This window comes from Nicotiana attenuata, unplaced genomic scaffold (assembly GCF_001879085.1).
Source record: "Nicotiana attenuata strain UT unplaced genomic scaffold, NIATTr2, whole genome shotgun sequence".
NCBI lineage: Eukaryota > Viridiplantae > Streptophyta > Magnoliopsida > Solanales > Solanaceae > Nicotiana > Nicotiana attenuata.
In genome coordinates, this window is record NW_017671216.1 from 136,423 (window position 1) to 146,338 (window position 9,916).

Genomic DNA, 9,916 nt, shown 5'->3' on the forward strand with positions numbered 1-9,916 from the left:
TTTATGCAATTTTAGTTCGTTTTGGGATTCGTCTTATTTTTATCAATAAAATGAGGCATTTAGCATTATAAGTTCTCCAAATCAACTTGTCGCTAGGCCTACCTCGGGCACAACGAGGCACCCAATTTAGGACACGATTTATATTCTATGTGTTTAAATATTGCAACATTTTTCTCAGAACCCTCACTAACTTGTTACCTTTTTGTTTTTACTTTTGTTTTATTCCCCTCCCCAAAAGTTTAGTTCGTGCACTCTGGCATCATCATCCTACTCCACAAAATCTAAGGGCCCTCCACCTCCTCCTCTTCCAAGTCCTATCAAAAATAAGAGCAAAGCAAAAATGGAAGATTTGAACAACGTGAGGAAGGAGATCTCGGTTGAAAGGGTAGAGGTTCCTCAGGGTATTCAGGTGTCCAAAGAAAGTGCCGCCCAGCTGGAACAGAAGTTACTAAAATTTCAAGAAGAACTAGACCAAGTTCGGAACTTGGCAAGCTTGTCATTCTCCCTCACTACTCCAGACGTCAACTTCCCAATGCTCAAACCTCATACCTCCACAGAACATCCTGAAGCCGCAGAAACAACCCACTACTCATCAAAATTGCAACACATGTCACAACAACACCCCACTCCTCATCCCCGAACAACCAAATGGTCATCCCAACCACACTCCCATCTATGTGGAAACACTACCACAATATGCTTAACCCATTACAAACACACCGAAATCTGATGACAAAGACTCTCTCATCAAGAACCTGGATGCCGAGCTCAAGAAAATGAATAGCCGAGTCCAGGGTGTTGAAGGAAACAAAGGTATTGAAGGGCTGAATTATGAGGATCTTTGCATTCAGCCAGACGTCGAACTTCCTGAGGGGTACAAACCTCCTAAGTTTGAGATATTTGACGGTTCAGGGGATCCTAGAGTCCATTTGAGGACATACTGTGATAAGCTGGTCGGCGTCAGAAGAGATGAAAAGATTCGCATGAAGCTCTTCATGAGAAGTTTGAAAGGTGATGCGCTATCTTGGTACATTAGCCAAGATCCCAAGAAGTGGACAAGCTGGGTAGGAATGGCATCCGATTTTATGGACAGGTTCAAATTCAATACAGAAAATGCGCCAGATGTCTTTTACATCCAGAATCTGAAAAAGAAACCTATTGAGACATTCCGCGAGTATGCTACTCGATGGAGATCCGAGGCTGCTAAGGTCAGGCCGGCCTTAGAAGAACAGATGAACATATTTTTCGTCCGAGCTCAGGATCCACAATATTATGAGAGGTTGATGCTGATAGAGGGCCAGAAATTCTCCGACATCATCAAGCTAGGAGAAAGGATCGAGGAAGGCATTAAAAGCGGTATGGTTACTAATTTTGAGGCATTGCAGGCTACCAACAAAGTCCTACAATCTGGTGGCACGTCCAAGAAAAAGGATGTCAGTGCCGTGATGGTTGCACAGAGAACGAAGTCCCCAGTAAAATACCAAGCTTACCCAGTACCTCCTCTCATATATCAACCTATCCCTAATTACCAAGCACCTCCGCCTTCTTACCAAATTCCACCACCTACTTACCAATCATCCCCGTCCCCCACATATCAACCTACCTCACCAAGATATTCCCAATCCGCACCCGTCTACCAAGCCTACAATGCTCGGCCTTCTCACCACCAATCACCTCCCGCTCGCCATAACTTCCCCAGGCCCCGCCCTAACTTCGACCATAGACCTCCCAAGAAATGCACTGCCATCGTCGAGCCAATCGACCAACTATATGAAAGACTCAAAGCAGCCGGTTACGTCACCCCAATCCCTGCCATAACTCCAGAAAATCCTTCCCAATGGGTCAATCCAAACAAAACCTGTGCATACCATTCCGGCATGAAAGGGCATACCGTTGATGAGTGCCGATCTCTGAAAGACAAAATCCAAGCTCTAATCGACAACAAAATCATCGTGGCAAAGGAGCCTGCTCCTAATGTTCGCAATATTCCCTTGCCTGATCATAAGGGCAGAAGTGTGCACATGATCGAGGTGGAAGATGATTGGGACCCCAAAGGGTCAATTGGATTAATTGCCGAAGGTGACGAGCCCAAGAAACCAACGGTCACACTAAATCCAATTGTAGTCCAGATCCAGCCCTCTGGGGATGCTGAAGTAAACATGTTCGTAGCCCTCGAGCTTGAAACACCGTCATCCACAAAGATCACAAAGCCAATTGAGGTTGAGTTCGGGTCTCCAAAGGCACCTGTGCCGTTTGAAGTTGCTGTGTTACCTCCCAAAACAAGGGTACCCATTCCTGTAGCAATGTCAGCCATAACGCCATTCCATACAAAGGCCATTCCTTGGGATTACACCGCCGAGGCGAGAAGGAAAGGGAAAACTAGGTCTGGAGAAGCAACTGCAACACAGGGTTGACCAGGACCGGCAGAGTTTATACTCCGGAGCACTTAGTTGAATCAAGTAAGCAGACCTCTAGACGGCCTATTGAAACTGGGCCCGATGATCTTTGGAGGAAGAAGGAAGCTAGGTGGAGAAACCTACCATCACATTGAGCGAGTCAACGCCGTGGACAAAGATAAAAGGTGGGATAACAAGATAGAAAGTATACTGAATTGGAGCAGGTATGAACCTGGCAAAGGTCTCGGCAAGAACCTCCAGGGAATCACCAAGCCTATCAAACTGAAGAAACATGGCACCACTTTCGGGTTAGGGTATGGATATACTTGGCAAGAATTCAGGAACTGGTCGCCACCATGGTGTGGCCCTTATTATCTACTGGAGCACCCTATACCTCGCCTGGAGCAAACTTTCCAGCCAGCAGACATCATATATGGGTTAGAGGAAGATGAAACATTGGATGCAATGAAGAATCTATTCTTGGAAGACGACAATATGGACTGTCACGTTATTTTCGAGGAGGTAGGGGAGGAAGGCCATTCCATACAAGCTATGAGCCGAGGAGCGCGCCTCAATAACTGGTCCATCAGAACCACCAAGGCCCGAAAATCTTTGGGGTAGCAAGGCTGAACAAAGCACTACGCATTATCTTTTACTTTTTCACTAGTTGATTTCCTTTCTGTACTTTCTTTAAATTTCGAAAAGAGCTCCGATATTCAAAACAATTATGGAATTTATCAAAGTGTTTCAGTTTCTTATAAATCTTGCTCTTATTATTTTCTCTATCATTTACTTTATTTACACAGCATTACTATTACTTATCTCGATGAACCGACGAATGTGACATGCGGAGAGATAACAAAACAAATGGATATAGACTCAGAAGAGGATGATATACCAGAAGAGGTTGTTAAAGAGGTTGAGAACTTTGAGAATAGGCCTAAGTCTAACTTGGACGAAACTGAGGTTGTCAACTTGGGGGATACTGAGAATGTCAAGGAAACGCGCATCAGTGTTCACCTGTCACCATCAGAAAAGGAAGAGTACACGGAATTCTTAAAAGAATATGAGGACATATTTGCTTGGTCGTATGATGATATGACCGGTCTCAGTACATCCATTGTCGCTCACAAACTGCCAACAAATCCACATGTCCGCCAGTAAAGCAGAAGCTCAGAAAGTTCAAGCCAGACATGAGTTTGAAAATCAAGGAAGAAGTTACCAAACAAGTCAAAGCCAAGGTCCTCAGAGTAGTGGAATATCCAACATGGTTAGCCGACATTGTGCCAGTGCCGAAGAAGGACGGGAGGGTCAGAGTCTGTGTCGACTACCAGGATCTCAACCGGGCCAGTCCGAAAGACGACTTCCCCTTGCCAAACATACACATTCTGATTGACAACTGCGCCAAGAACGAGTTGCAGTCATTTTTCGATTGTTTTGCTGGGTATCATCAAATATGGATGGATGAGGAAGACGCTGAGAAAACGGCTTTTATCACGCCATGGGGGATGTATTGTTACAAGATGATGTCGTTCGGGTTAAAGAATGCTGGAGCCACCTACATGAGGGCCATGACTACTATTTTCAATGACATGATACACAAAGAGATCGAGGTGTATGTAGACGATGTCTTCATCACATCCAGGAAAGCCATTGACCACATGGAAAATCTGAGGAAGTTCTTCAACAGATTGAGAAGGCACAACTTGAAACTGAATCCCGCTAAATGTGCATTCGGGGTTCCTGCCGGAAAATTGCTTGGGGTCATCGTAAGTCGACGAGGGATAGAACTAGATCCGTCGAAGGTTAAGTCCATTCAAGAATTGCCACCACCAAAGAACAAGAAAGAGGTTATGAGTTTCTTGGGGAGACTCAATTACATCAGCTGGTTCATAGCTCAATCCACTGTCATTTGTGAGCCCATCTTTAACATGTTGAAGAAGGACGCCGCTACCAAATGGACTGATGATTGTCAGAAGGCGTTCGACAGAATCAAGGAATACCTATCAACGTCGCCAGTTCTGGTTCCGCCTGAACCGGGCAGACCGCTGTTGCTCTAGCTTGCAGTACTGGATGGGGTATTCGGTTGTGTTTTGGGAAAACATGATGAAATAGGGAGAAAGGAGCAAGCCATCTTCTATCTCAGCAAGAAGTTCACCCCGTACGAGGCCTGGTATTCTCTATTAGAGCGCACCTGTTGTGCTCTGACTTGGGTAGCTCAGAAGTTGAGGCATTATTTCTGTGCCTATCCCACTTATCTCATATCAAGGATGGATCCACTGAAGTACATCTTTTAGAAGCCCATGCCCATGGGCAAGCTAGCCAAATGGCAAATCCTGCTGAGTGAATTTGATATTGTCTTCGTGACCCAGAAAGCAATCATAGGACAAGCACTGGCAGATCATCTTGCCAAAAATCCCGTGGATGGAGAATACGAGCCTCTAAAGACATGTTTTCCTGACGAAGAGGTCTCTTTCATAGGTGAAGACATCGCAGAATCCTATGATGGCTGGAGAATGTTCTCCGACAGAGCAGCAAACTTCAAAGGAGTTGGCATAGGAGCAGTTCTAGTATCAGAAACAGGTCAGCACTATCCGGTGTCCGCCAAGCTCAGGTTCCCATGCACCAACAACATGGCCGATTACGAAGCCTGCATCTTAGGGCTCAAGCTAGACATTGATATGAACGTTCAGGAGTTACTAGTGATTGGGGATTCAGACTTGCTCATACATCAGGTCCGAGAAGAATGGGCAACCAAAAACTCCAAGATACTTCCGTATTCACATCACGTACAAGAGTTGAGGAAGAGGTTCGCAAAGACAGAATTCCGGCATGTCCCCAGAGTCCTGAATGAGTTCGCCAATGCATTGGCCACTCTATCATCCATGATTCAGCATCCAGATAAGAACTTCATTTACCCTATCCCGGTAAAACTCCAGGATCAACCCGCTTACTGTGCTCATGTCGAGGAAGAAGCAGATGGAAAACCACGGTTTTATGACATTAAGATGTATTTGTCAACAGGAGAATATCCAGGACTTGCAAACACTACTCAAAAGCGCACACTGCGGAGGTTATCTAATCACTTCTTCCACAGCGGAGGAATCATGTATAGGAGGACTCCTGATTTGGGATTACTGAGGTGTGTCGAAGCAAAGGAAGCATCCAGGTTGCTGGAAGAGGTTCATGCAGGAACCTGTGGTCCGCATATGAATGGTTTTGTCTTAGCCAAGAAAATACTCCGAGCTGGATACTTTTGGATGACTATGGAAACGAACTGCATCCAGTATGTCCGAAAATGCCATCGCTGTCAGATACATGCAGATATGATAAAGGTTCCTCCTAACGAGCTCAATGCAACAAGCTCGCCATGGCCGTTCGCCGCTTGGGGAATGGATGTTATCGGACCTATCGAGACTGCCGCATCAAACGGGCACAGGTTCATTCTAGTGGCAATTGATTATTTCACCAAATAGGTTGAATCAGCATCATATAAGGCAGTAACCAAGAAAGTCGTGGCAGACTTTGTTCGCGACCGTATCGTTTGTCGATTTAGCATCCCAGAGTCGATCATTACTGATAATGGTTCCAACCTCAACAGTGACCTGATGAAAGCAATGTGTGAGACGTTCAAGATCAAGCACAAGAATTCTACAACCTACAGACCTCAGATAAATGGAGCTGTAGAAGCGGCGAATAAGAACATCAAGAAGATACTAAGGAAAATGATAGAGAAACACAAGCAGTGGCACGAAAAGCTATCCTTTGCTTTATTGGGATACCGTACCACAGTCCGCACATCAACTGGGGCAACTCCCTATATGTTGGTTTACGGTACCGAGGCAGTCATCCCAGCCGAGGTAGAGATTTCCTCCTTGAGGATTATATAGGAAACGGAACTGGAAGATGCAGAATGGGTAAAAAGTCGCTATGAACAGTTAGAGCTTATAGACGGAAAAAGACTGAATGCGGTTTGCCATGGTCAATTGTATCAGAACAGGATGTCTAGAGCCTTCAATAAGAGAGTGAAACCGAGACTATTCACACCGGGGCAGCTGGTGCTGAAAAAAGATCTTCCCGCATCAGGGTGAGGCCAAAGGAAAATTCTCTCCTAATTGACAAGGCCCGTACATGGTTCATCGGGTCCTAATAGGAGGGGCCCTCATACTCGCAGAAATGGATGGAGAAGTTTGGCCAAAGCCAATAAATTCAGACGTAGTCAAACGCTATTATGTGTAATCATTATAATTTCTGTATGATGTAATTTGAACTACGCCTGACCTGATTCCCGTTTAAGAGGGGATACGTAGGCAGTCCTATGGGTTCGGTCACAATTCAATAAAAATCTCATTTCCCCCGATATTGGAAACTGGGGCAGAATTTTGAGGAGGACCCTCAAAATTCCGAAGTTCACTTTCAGCCATTCATCGCGCGCAGCCGTCAGAAGCACCAGCCCGTAAACTGGGGCAGAATTTTGAGGAGGACCCTCAAAATTCCGGAGAAAAAGAGGTCGCAATATCTTCAACCGCATCGCAGTCGTCGGTTCATCTAAAAAATCATTATTAAGTTATGTATTTACATCATATTTTTTACTAAATCATACATGGCTACTATCAAAATTGCTTTGTTTAGCGACGCTACCCCAATGAAAGCAAGAGCGAGTACGACAAGCGAGGTCCACGGGAAGACGAACTAACCTTCCCTGCTACAAAACTCATGATTTTTTCTTTGTATAGAGGCACCCCAAAACATCAGATATGGTTACGTACTCATATTTTACAAGAGCTATCCGCACACGACATCCCCAGCAGCCACAATGACGCAATCAGTTATCAACTATTAGCTAAGATACTTCGTTACTCTTCACCTTTATTTCCTGCATTGCATAAGGCTACCTTTCTGCCTTCCGAGACTAAGCACTGTCTCCATCATGCATTTTCTTGCATTGCATAAGGCTACCTTTCTGCCTTCAGAGACTAAGCACTGTCTCCATCCTGCATTTCCTTGCATTGCATAAGGCTACCTTTCTGCCTTCCGAGACTAAGCACTGTCTCCATCCTGCATTTCCTTGCATTGCATAAGGCTACCTTTCTGCCTTCCACGACTAAGCACTGTCTCCATCCTGCATTTCCATGCATTGCATAAGGCTACTTTTCTGCCTTCCGAGACTAAGCACTGTCTCCATCCTGCATTTCCTTGCATTGCATAAGGCTACTTTTCTGCCTTCCGAGACTAAGCACTGTCTCCATCCTGCATTTCCTAGCATTGCATAAGGCTACCTTTCTGCATTCCAAGACTAAGCACTCTCCATCCCGCATTTCCCTGCACTGCATAAGGCTATCTTCTGCCTTTCGAGGTTAAGTTCCACCTCCATCCTGCATGGCTAAAATATCGCCACCTCTTATTTACATCAGCTGGAATATCGCCAACCTTATTTAAATCATGCTTGGCTGAAACACCGCCAATTTTATTTAAATCCCTCACATGGCTGAAATATCGCCAACTTCATTTATATCGCTATATCGACTGAAAGATCGCTAGTTTATATTTAAATCTCTGTCGGATGAAATATCGCCATTTATATTTATGCTTTATATTTGCTGAAATATCGCCAACTTCATTTAACTCGCTATATCGGCTAAAAGATCGCCAGTTTATATTTAAATCTCTGTCGGTTGAAATATCGCCATTTATATTTATGCTTTATATTGCCTGAAATATCGCCAACTTCAATTAAATCGCTATATCGGCTGAAAGATCGCCAGTTCATATTTAAATCTCTGTCGACTGAAATATCGCCATTTATATTTATACTTTATATTGGCTGAAATATTGCCAAATTCATTTAAATCGCTATATTGGCTGAAAGATCGCCAGTTTATATTTAAATCTCTGTCGGCTGAAATATCGCCATTTATATTTATGCTTTATATTGGCTGAAATATCGCCAACTTCATTTAAAACGCTATATCGGTTGAAAAATCGCCAGTTTGCATTTAAATCCTTTGTCGGCTGAGATATCGCCATTTATATTAATGCTTTACATCGGCTGAAATATCGCCAAATCCTGCATTTTATGGGCTGAAATATCGCCAAATTTTTCAAGGGCGTCATTGTTCGGAGGCATCATTTTCATAGCCCGAGAACGCCATGCCATGGCATGAGGACCCCCGCTTTATGTTTTGCACATCATTATTCAAAGCCATCATGGTTCGGAGGCACCATTATCATTGCCCGAGAACGTCATTTCATAGCCTGCGAATCCTTTATTATACGTTTCATGGCCCAGGACGTCATGGTCTGAGGACGTCATCCTACCCGTCCAAAGACAACATTCATGGTCCAACGGGAACTTGCATCACGTTTAAGTTTATGCACAATATGTTTGTATTGCTCATTCGCAGGTACACCAGCTGGCAACTGCCATTACACCAGGAGCGGTCTTGCTCCGGTTCCCACATCCCATCAACCGCTGACCATCCTTCCCAACCTAAATATTGCGTCCGTCCTTCTCAGAACCTCCATCGGCATATTCCACCGATATATCCTGAACTACATATGACTTGATTCCTGTAAGACCAGGGATATGTAGGCAGCTCAGGAACTAGAGCTCGGTCAAAAATCTTTTCAAGTCGTTTCTTTAGGTCAAAAATTGGTCATCACATCTTTACCCGACAACTCTTCCATCCTTCCCGGGTAAAGAGGGGCAGCTGTTGATATCCAATTTTTCCCTATCTATTTTTTGTACTCAAAATATTCTCAAAATAGCATGTACATGCATATATAAGTATGCCCAAGAATTTTGACATTTTTTCTAATTTTTAAAGCTTTTTAAAATCATTTTATTATTTGTTTTAGCAGCACAAAATCCAATAATTATTTCCAAAACTATCATTCTAGTGAGTAATTTATTTCCATCCTCATATTTACATCACAATATAGTTAAGCTGATTTTTGCATTTTTATATAAATTTATTTGATATTTCTAAGGTAAAATTGCAATTATAGCCTATATTGCGATTAATAATATTTTACAATTATAAAATTTCTCCTAGTATTTTTAGATTAACATTTATATATTATTAATTAATTCAGTACTTTTAAATTTGTTTTTAATATTATTTTAACTATTTTAATTAAATTAAAAGGGGGAAATTGGCTATTTATTATATAGCCCATCTGCATTTCAATTATAGCCACATTACAGCCCCTAATTTAAACCCAATTTCAACCGGCCAAATTCCTAAAATCAACCCAACCCCTGGCCATATTAAATTGACCGACCGGACCCCCCTTTTAAATCACAGCCGTTGATCTAAAAGATCAACGGCCCAAACACACCCTTTCCTTTTTAATTTACCAAACCCCCCAACCCTAATTCATTTCTCCTAACCCGCCACTCTTGAATCCCCTTCCTCTCCCATTCTCTCTGCAAACCCTAGTCGCCGCCACCCAAGATAACCCTAATCCCTGCAATTCTCGCCGGTTTCCATGGCTTCTTAGGCCATGAAACCCTCATA